This window comes from Papaver somniferum, chromosome 8 (assembly GCF_003573695.1).
Source record: "Papaver somniferum cultivar HN1 chromosome 8, ASM357369v1, whole genome shotgun sequence".
Classification (NCBI taxonomy): Eukaryota; Viridiplantae; Streptophyta; class Magnoliopsida; order Ranunculales; family Papaveraceae; genus Papaver; species Papaver somniferum.
Genome location: NC_039365.1, coordinates 12,040,705 through 12,051,941, shown reverse-complemented (window position 1 = coordinate 12,051,941; position 11,237 = coordinate 12,040,705).

Here is an 11,237-nt window from a genome sequence, read left to right as displayed (position 1 = left end):
GCAGTGCCCTTTTGGATGTTGTGCAGGGAGGTAAAGAACATGAGGTGAAGAATTCTTCACTGATTTTGTAGAGAAGCACAGGATTTAGGAACTCCAAATCAACATCTGAGTGGAGCTTGAAAAAATCAGTTGGAAAGGAGAGGCTTCTAACTTTCAAGTAGAATTTTGGTAGGCCTCTGGTAAGAAGAAGAAATGGGGTTGTAAGTCTTTCTTTTGCTTTGCACTCTGTGTTAGTTTAGTGAGGCAGTTAGCCAGGTTGTTCTTTGTTTGGCGTTGCTTTGCAATTGCCTTTGTTGTTTCTTTTCTTGTACTTCCGGTGTGCTCTTCCTGTTCTCTCTTCTTTCCTTTTCCCAAAAATAAAATAAAAATAATAATCACTTCTATTTCGTCTATAAATTTTGGCATCTACTTTCTTTTCTTCTTTTTGATACGATAACATTGTAGTATGAGGAAGATATAATACAGATTTTGAGTTTGACTTTGGTTTCCAATGAAAGAAACGTCTTCCAGTTATCAGATTTTTTTACCATTAGATGAGACACTGCAGTTTCATATCATGTGGAGGCCACAGAAATATTATTTGTTGTTCAATTGCGAAATTACTGCTTTACTGAGGGCAAAGCTAGAGAATGTCTTTGGTTTCTATATAGCTTCCCAGTAATTTTAAATTCTGCTCTCGCGAAGCAGATTTTTTAACCCATTTACTTAGAATTTTGCATCTGCCACTAAACATCGCATGCCAATGATTTCCAAAGCACTAACAAAAATGGTATACGAACAACTGAGTAAACTACTTGCATTGTAAACCTTTACTGCTTTTTCAGAAGCAAGAAAACAACAAAGGAAACACTAAAAACAAGGAAAAGAAGACAGCTAAGTATTAAGAGAAGAAAGCCACAATCCACTAATGTTCTTGGATGAAGTGGATATTTCGGGAAAATGAGTTGCACCATTAGTATCTTTCTGACATGCTCAAATGAATATTTAATTAGGAATCCCTTTAAGAAAATCACGAATATCACCATTTGATTCCCCAAGGAACTTGCAGACCCTCTACGAGAGAATTTGCAATATTTGGAAAGAGCACCGGATAAACTAAAAGTTTATCAAGGGTGGGCTTGACCAGATATCTACTTGAAAGCCTAAATATCATGCTTGAATATTAATAAAATACAGAACAGTCTTTCAAAAAAATAAAATAAATTGTGGACCTTTGAGGGGATGGTCGCCTTCAAGAATTATTTTGGAAAATCTAAGATGACATGCTAGCTGCATGCCAACTAAAACTCCTTGAGCCACTAAAGGGTCACACGGGTTAGTTCTCGAGTGATTTGGGGAGCGTTGAATGTATTTTGAATGTTGGGAAATTTGAGAGAGTTTGAGAGAGTGTAGGGAGTTTGAGAAAATCTGGTGTTTTTGAGTTCAGAGAGTTTGGGAAAGTGTAGGGAATTTGAGAGAGTTTATTAGAGGGAGTTTGGGAGAGTTGGTGGCGCTTTACCGATTGTTACGTCTTAAAAGTCAGTTTCACATTTAAACCAAGTGCTTAACTTCAAAATGAACATGATACATTCAAATGCTAGATTATGATAGCCAACGTCCAAACCTATTAGTGGACTTGCGAAAGTTAAACGCTTAATTGTTAACAATCTCTTGTGCTATTCCAAACTCCTGATTTCTGTAATGCACGGACTCCATGTGCATCATAAACCTGCACAAGAAATACAAAATTCAAGGCATAATACTAAAGATGGGATTACACTTAATAAGCACCCGTTACTATCACCAGAAACATAGCCTAGGAAGATCATGTTTTCGATATTCTGATGTGAGTATAATACTTGAGTAACTTCAGAAGCATGAAATCTTTTTTTTTTTGTTGAACTCTGATCAAGAAAAAAAAAATTCACAAGCATGAAATAAAATCAAGTGAAACTGGCTAATAAGTGGACTGATTCACAGAATTACTCAGATTTTTATCCAGGCCAGATTAGATTAATGCTCAAATTGACCTAATAATAGTCTGGTTACCTAATTACATGCAAATGCATTACCAAATTGAGGGAATGACAACAAAAACATATAGAGCTTACAGAGTTAACGTCTTGCGAGAGGTAATTAGTGGAATTGCTTATCCCTGCATTGCTTATACAGTGATTCACATGGATAGAAATGGAAAACCTTACATCGTTCAAGCTTTTTCATCTATTCTCCTTTCAAACCTAACAAACCAAACTCCCCACAAATCTCTCTTGTTTTTTTTGAGAGATTTTGATAAAGTTTTTATTACACATGAAACTTCCTCAAACTCCCCCAAACTATAAAATCACTAAGTTCCAGGGTTTTATCATTAACATAGATTTCAAGGGTGTTTTTCAAAATCCCCAGCGACTAACAGGGGTTTTCTAGGGAGTTTGAAAAACTCTCCCAAATTCTCACACGACTAACGGGATTTTAAAGGAGTTCACCAAACTCTCTCACGACTAACAGGGGATTTAGGAACTCCATTGAAATACTTTATAATCTCCTGAACTCTCCCACAACTAACCCCCTGTTAGAGTTTCATAATCTGTGAGAGCCATCATCTTTAAAAATATTTTGGCATAATATTTGATAATTAGTCTATGCATAAACTTTACTTAATGTTTATGTGTATATGCAAATGTTTTTTTTGTTTTTGTTTTTGAAGGAAAGAGGTAACCCTCTGTTTCATTGATAAGATAAAATTGAATACAACAATCCCAGATACATCAAATGTGAAATACATGATAAAATACAAATGTCTTGTACATTGAATACACCAACATATATATTAAGAACATGAATTTCAAAAGAGAAATCTGATGATTTTTGAGGGATGGCCATTGAATTAAAATTCGACCATTTGGAGGATTTGAAAAACTTTCTTCTTCACTATTTTCTTCATTAAGATAGAATTGTCCCAAAAGGGAGTAATACGCACACAACATCATTACGATTGCTTCCGGTAGCCATTGATCTTCACAAAAATTGAGAATCACTTTCTACCAGGATAAATCGCCCCTATTGATATATGTGAAACGATTGTACCAATCGATTGAAACACCTTCAAGCCCATGAGAAACTGCTTTACAAACATCTAACAAGCATATATAATTCATTAGAGAAGAAAGCCTGTGGAAAATAAAATAGAAACGGATTAATAGAAAACCCTAAATATCGCTTGAATCAGCGATGTTTTATTTAATACTAATAATATATACAGATACCACTTGCAACCAAATCTGTGAATAAGATCTGAAAAATTCAGATCAAATCCAACAAATTTGGATCACAATGAAAATATTTAGGGAAGATTTGGAGATCAGGAATTGGAAAAAACGGTTACAAAGTGAAGAGACGAGAGGAGAGGAAGAGAGGACAGTCGGCTACTATACAAATGTATTATAACTTAAATAATTCGTTTATGTCCTTGAGCTGACTTGCGTTGTGATTACCAAGAAGAAGAGAAAAAAACAACACTTTTACACTAGACTGATAGTAGTGGGGTGAACATGGATGGATTACCGTTGATAATATCTCTGACTTTCATAGCATACTTAGAAAGAACAAAAACATTTTACTAAGAGATGCTTCTTATGAATATTCCACAGGGAGATATGGATCTACAACAATCCCCACGGATGAATATAGAGAGTGCTAACATGCTAGAGCCTTATCTGGCCTAACTACAGACCCCGAAGAAGGTGAATGAATTGTTTTAAGAGATTTGATTAGTTGGGCTTTAAAGCTAAAGATTTCTTCTGATTTGATCTATATTGGAGATTGCATTTCAATAATTGAGTCACTTACAGAGTTTGATAGCAGGTTGGAGAACGAAGAAAATAATGAGAGGTTGTGTTTCCTGTATTCTTAGAAGAGACTTCATAGGAATAGTTGATACTCTTGCAATAGGTAGTAGGGATTCTATGATTCTAGATTTCTCTACTTTAAACATGTAACAAGTGTAAAAAGCTAGTTTCTTTAAAATTCTTTGTAAATGGCATTTCCCTCCTTGTTTTATAAAAATCTTTCTTATCATCAAAAATAAATAAATAATAATAATAATAATAATATAAGGTAATGGTGGCGGCGACGTTGAAAGGAAGAGTAAAAAAACAGAATAAAAGTTTGAACTGGTTCTAAAAGTCCAGAGTAATCGTTTTAATCCAAGGGTTTTCAATCTGGTATTATGTCCACCTGAACCAAACTCATATCTAGGAGTTTACAAAAATCCAAAACCAGCAGACAATACCGGATAGTTCAACTTAGGCCAAAGCTAATTCAATAGAAGAGTAATGTGGCTTCATGTTGCTTGGAAAAAAAGCTTTTGGGCAGCTTTTCTTTCCCTAATTTTGGCTATGTAATTCCTTAACCGCTTTTTCCTAATAATTCCCCAACAACCGTTTTCTTCTCTTTCTCTTATAAATCTTTTATTATCAAATCTATTTTGATTCTTAGGATTCGTGATAGATTTGACAACAGTAGTATTAGGATATATTATGTAAGTAAAACTTAGTTGATGATTTACAACATCTTAGGGTTGAATTCCATGGATTTTTTTTAAATTTTCTTGTGATTTTTTTTCGGTATTAGTTTTCTTGTGATAGTCTAATGGGTTATTATTGTCATTACGATCTCTTATTATATGATATTTTAGCAGATTTCAATAGCCTTTGGCGATATGTTCACTTGCAGAGATATGCACGGGTATATCATCAAGGATGCTTCATTGCGGTGTGACACAAATCCAAACATTTATTCCAGGATCCATGTCTACTGGTGATGATGCTAATTAAAATGTTCAGGGCGTATTACTCCTTTTCAATGTAGATTCAAGATTCGAAGATCAAAGAATCTAAATTAAAGATTCAAACATCAAAATTATTCAACATGAAGTTAGTGACCATTAGGAAAACATCGATATCCTCATGGAAATATATGGGTATCTTTAATGTTCATTATTAGTTCAGTTCTTATGTTTTAACCTTTTAGGGGATTTTATCATTATTTATACTTTTTACTGTTATTTCTTCGTGGATATACTCAAGTTCTTATATGTACTTAAAAATTTCCTACAATATAAATATAAATAAATAGAAAAGTTATTTTTCTTCAATTTGACCTATTTTAGAAAGAATGAAAAAAAAATGAAAATATCACTTTTTTCGAAACAGGGATAGTATAGTCTAGCCATGACTCATGCCAGGATATAATAACCTTCTAGTCCAACCACTATGCGCCCTTCATAGTTTAAATCCAGGTCACTCCATCTTGTCTCCATTTTCTCTTAACCAGTTGCTCCAATAGTTCAACTTAGGTTTTTCCAAGGCGATTTCCTGAGAGTTTCATTAATTCGGGTTTCAAATCGTCTCATATTCTCCGTCAAAAAGAGTTTCCCATCGCCTTAACAAAATGGTGTTGTTAAGCAACCTAATCGTAATGTTCTCAGAAATTGCATCATGTCTCTTTACAATTAAGGTTTTAGATTGAAATTTTAAGTTACAAATGAAATGTATCGTTTCTTCTAATTTCAGTACTTGTAACAGATTTTAGTTACCAATTTGATAATCATGGGTGGTGTTGCTATTTACTATTGAAGAGTGATAAACTCCCTACACCACCAGCAGAGATGATTCAACCTCTTTACGACCCAGAGTATAAATTCCTAATCATGCAGCATCAGCAACAGCCAATGTATGAAATACGGCTAAGGGTAGCTAACCAAGATTCTTGGTGTACAATCTTGGTACAGCCAAGGTACAAATGGCGCTTGTTCAGGTTAGTTGGTTAAACTTCCACAACAATAATATTTCTTATAAATACTTCTTGCTCTCTTAAATTGTTTGTTATACTCTTTCTGTTGTTTCTTGAAGATGATCAAGAAAACATATGTTCTTCTCTTATTCTCCCTGCTTATTACTAGTAATATTGTTGGATGTTCAAAAGTCCTCAACGATATAAGTTCGAAAAAATTTATTGTTCAAGAATTAATTTGTGGATCAATTGAAAATTTCCCAAGCAAATGATTTTATCGGTTGGGAATGTTTCAAACATCAAAAGCGAGAAATTCAGAACTTCTGTTATTTCGGCTCAAGGTAGGTTGGTGAACCAGTTCGCAAACCATAGATATCCGAGTTTCTGAAATATAGAGAAGGTTGGAGAACTAGTTCGCAAACCGCAAGTTCATAATGGGACAATTTACAAACCATGGTGATCTGAATTTTCATGTTAGTGTAAAAGGCTAACAGTTGGTGAACCCGGTTCACGAACCAAGTCCATCTGAGTTCTTGAGCCAAGTACGGTTGACGAACCCGGTTCACGAACCATCTAATATGACATTAACGACATTTTCAATAGTTGCACAATAAAGCAAATACTATTACAACGAGAGGATATTGTAATGTTTGAAATATGTTGATTTGTTTTATTTATTTGAGTATCTTGACATCACCATTTATACATATTTTATTTTTTAATACTTCATATATTTACTTTCAAAAATAGAAAAACAATGAGAAAATTTATAATTAAATTGAATACCCAGTTGGTTAAGAACAAGTATATCTTTGATGGTGGGATAAGTTACCCTCTTTTTAGGAGATATGATTCATGGGGACGAAATTTCGGTCACGCTATCCAAACAGACTAAGTTTGATGTTTAGAGCAGGTCTTATCGCAATTAACTCCTTGATTGATATGAGAAATAATTTGGACGGTACCAAAGATCAATGCCCAAGTGTCAATCAAGTTATATCCAATGAACAAGCTCGGATTTATCAACTGATTGAACTACGCACAACCTGTGCTATTTCAATTATATAAACAAATATAATGCGGAAAATAAATAACACAAACACCAGAAATTCTGTGAACGAGGAAACCGCAAATGCAGAAAAACCCCGGGACCTAGTCCATATTTGAACACCACACTATATTAAGCCGCTACAGACACTAGCCTACTACAAGTTAACTTCGGACTGGAATGTAGTCGAGCTCTAACCGAGTCTCACACCGATTAAAGTAGAGTCGTGTTCCTTACGCCTCTAGAACTACGCCGGATTCTGCGCACTTGATTACCTTAGCTGATCTCACCCACAACTAAGAGTTGCTATGACCCAAAGTCGAAGACTTATAAACAAATTTGTCTCCCACAGATATGTCTATTCTTTATTCGGTTTTCGTTCCGTATTTTGATAAATCAAGGTGAGCAAGAACCAATTAATAATCCGGTCTTATACTCCCGAATAGCATCCTAGAAATATCAATCACCTCACAATAACCCAACTGATTAACAGAAAAATTTATTGCGAAATCACCAGAGTCTGAGATGAAGAACTATTGTGATTAATTTTTATATCTTACCTATCGGAGATAAATCTCGAGTAAATCTTAGTGAAGATAAAACTCAATACATAGAACAAGTAAGATTAGAATACGCAACTACAGAGAAAATAGTTGGAAATGGATTCATGAATCCCAAAAGAAGTCTTCAAGTTGTTAACATATAATGGTTTTGGAAAAAACTAGGTTAGAGGATAATCGACTCTATTTTGCAACTAGGACACAAGAAAGTGTCGGTATTAGGTTTTCCAGTTGCTAGAATTCTCCCGTATATAATCTTTCAAATCAGGGTTGCTTACAATTAAAGCTAAGATAACTTTACAACAAGGCATCCATTAGATGAAATCCTGATTTAAGATTTGAAGATGCAGGGTCTAACAACCACACCCAACAATTCGTTTGGAAATCTGAGAGGACTTACTCCAATATAATTTCTAGAGAATAAACTAGACAGTCAAACTCAATCTAGAGTAAAGTATATCAAAGAGTTTAATATCTCTGACTCTTAATTCAATCCGCAATTATCAAATAAAAATCTACGAGCCCGATTGAATAAGAGGAGTAACTTGAACGGTACCAAAGACCAATGTTCAAGTGTCAATCAATGTAAATCAACAAGACAAGGTTGGATATTCTAATTGATTGATTTTAACACACAACCTGTGATATTTCAATTATATAACAAAATATAATGCGGAAAAGAAATAACACAGACACCATAATTTTGTTAACGAGGAAACCGCAAATGCATAAAAACCCCAGGACCTAGTCCAGATTGAACACCACACTGTATTAAGCTGCTACAGACACTAGCCTACTACCAATTAACTTCGGACTGGACTGTAGTTGAACCCTAATCAATTTCACACTGATTCAAGGTACAGTTGCGTTCCTTACGTCTCTGATCCCAGCAGGATACTACGCACTTGATTCCCTTAGTTGATCTCACCCACAACCAAGAGTTGCTACGACCCAAAGTCGAAGACTTGATAAAAAAATCTGTCTCACACAGAAAAGTCTATAGCATTGAATAAATCTGTCTCCCATAGAAATACCCAAGAGTTTTTGTTCCGTCTTTTGATAAATCAAGGTGAACATGAACCAATTGATAACCCGGACTTATATTCCCGAAGAACAGCCTATAATTATCAATCACCTCACAATAAACTTCATCGACTAGCGAAACAAGTTAATGTGGAATCACAAACGATGAGACGAAGGTGTTTGTGATTACTTTTCTATCTTTCCTATCGGAGATATAAAATCTCAATCCAATTATTTCAATTATACTCAACACGATAGAAACAGCAAGATGTGATCACGCAACTACAAAGATAATAGTTGGGTTTGGCTTCACAATCCCAATGAAGTCTTCAAGTCGTTAACCTACAAGGTCTCGAGAAGAAACCTAAGGTTAAAGGAGAATCGACTCTAGTTATGCAACTAGTAACAAACAGGAGCTGTGGGGATTAGGTTTCCCAGTTTCTAGAGTTCTCCTTTATATAGTTTAAAAAACAGGGTATGCAATCCAAGTTACCTTGGTAACAAAGCATTCAATATTCACCGTTAGATGAAAAACCTGATTCAACCAAGCTAATATCTTTCAACCGTTAGATCGAAGTTAGATTGTTACACACAAATGAAATGTACCCTGATTTAGGTTTATGTAACCGCACCTAAACGTGTACACCATGTTGGTTCACAAATAGTTAACCAAGGTTATCCATATGATTACTCTCATATCAACCTTATTCATCTCAACCATAACTAGTTCAAATGACTCAAATGAAACTAGTTAAAGAGTTGTTCAATTGCTATAGAAAACACAATGGAAACCAAATCGGTTTGATTCACTTGAATCAATCATGAACATTATAGCCACGGTTTTCAAAGATTACATTCCTTATGATTTAAATGTTTAAGTCCATGAACTGACCGATTTGACAAAGTAACCAGCTTAAGTATGCGTACGGGTATGCGTACGGGTATGCGTACTTAAGCAACCAGAGTTGAGTTTGTTTAGTTTCCAAACTCAGCAGAAATTTTGGGTTTGAAAACTTCCGCCAGTATGCGTACGGGTACGCATACTTAAGGTGACTAGTTAAGAGTTTGTCAAAACCAAACTCAGCATAAATTTTTGGTTCGAAAACTTCCCCCAGTATGCGTACGGGTACGCATACTTAACATGTCTCCATCACCAATTTCTATACACACATATGCATACACTTGGCTCCCGGTTTATGGATTTATACACTAACGTGCGAACACACTATATATGCTTATATCCAAACATGGTTACATTCTCAACTCTTTATTTCAATCATTGAAACATTCTTCTATAATGACAATAGTCGTTTTCACACACTATTAGCATCAAAGCAATTTTCAAGATATTGAAATAATCATTATCGAAACATTCCAAGCCTACATCAAATGATTGTATCACACAAACCATGTAAGATATTATTCGATAATTTTCTCATGATATAAGATGAACTTGGCCGAAGCGAAAGCTTACCAACACATATTTCGAGAAATATGTAAGCGAGATATACTCAGCTCGAAATCTCAAATGTGTATAGAGAAAATTATATCTTAACACGACTTATGTATCAATATAGGAGATAGTAGAAATAGACTTTACAAATGATAGATGAGTTCAAGTCTCCATATACCTTTTTCCGAAGAAGTTTCACAAACTCCTCTTAGTAGTTCTTCGTCTTCAAATGATGAACTCTATGAAATCTAAGCTCAACTACACTATCTATGTCCTAGTCCGAGACATCTATAAATAGGCTAGAAATCAAAACTTATAGTTTTGATCACTAACATTGACAAATATGCTTGAGATAGCAATGTATGTGAGTTCGACCGAGCAGTACTCTAACATTCTTCAATTTTAATGACAAAACTATCAATACATATGGATTACAAAATAGATAGAAATTATAGCTTCTCATCCAAATGCTTGATCTCCTTGGTATCTTCAACGCGACTCGAAATCTTCGTCACTTCCAAGTACTCCATGATCCTAAAGGTTGTAAGTTCAGCATCACAGTTGTTGACCGTAGAGATAACAATGAACTCAAGGCGTGCTACAGGAGCAAAGGTTTCATCGAAGTCGATTCCTTCGATCTGTGAATAACACTGAGCGACAAGTCTCGCTTTGTTTCTTACAATGGTGCCAAATTCATCAGACTTGTTCTTAAATATCCACTTGGTACCAACAATATTTATATTGGGAGGACAAGGTACGAGTTTCCATACATCTTGTCTTTGAAATTGATTTAACTCTTCATGCATTGCGTTCACCCAAAAGGGATCACTAATAGCTTCATCAATATTCCTAGGTTCCACTTGCGATAGATAACAACCAAAATTGCAAATATTTTGAAGTTGACTTCTCGTCTTAGTAGTAGAGTCCCTTCCACCAATAATATTTTTAGTATCATGATTCCTTTGAACCCAAAGGTGTCGTGTATAGACATGCTCTTGTTCAAGAGGAACAGCCTAGCTAGAGCTTTTCTCCTCATCACTAGAGACATCAGGATCAGCAACCGTTGGAAAAACTTCTTCTGATTCTGACGTTTCTTTGACATTCTCAATTGTCTCGGTTGGAGGAAATTCAGTAGGAGAGTCATCATGATGAAATTTACTTACATCATCAATGATAACATTAGATGATTCCATCGTGACTTGGGTTCTGAGATTAAAGACTCGGAAACAATGACTGTCATATGCATAGCCGATAAAAATACCCTCATCGCTTTTTGAATCAAACTTCCCTTTCTGTTCTCGATCCTTTAGAATGTAGCACTTACTGACGAACACTTTAAGATAGTGTAAGTCGGGTTTCCTATCATACCACAACTCATAGG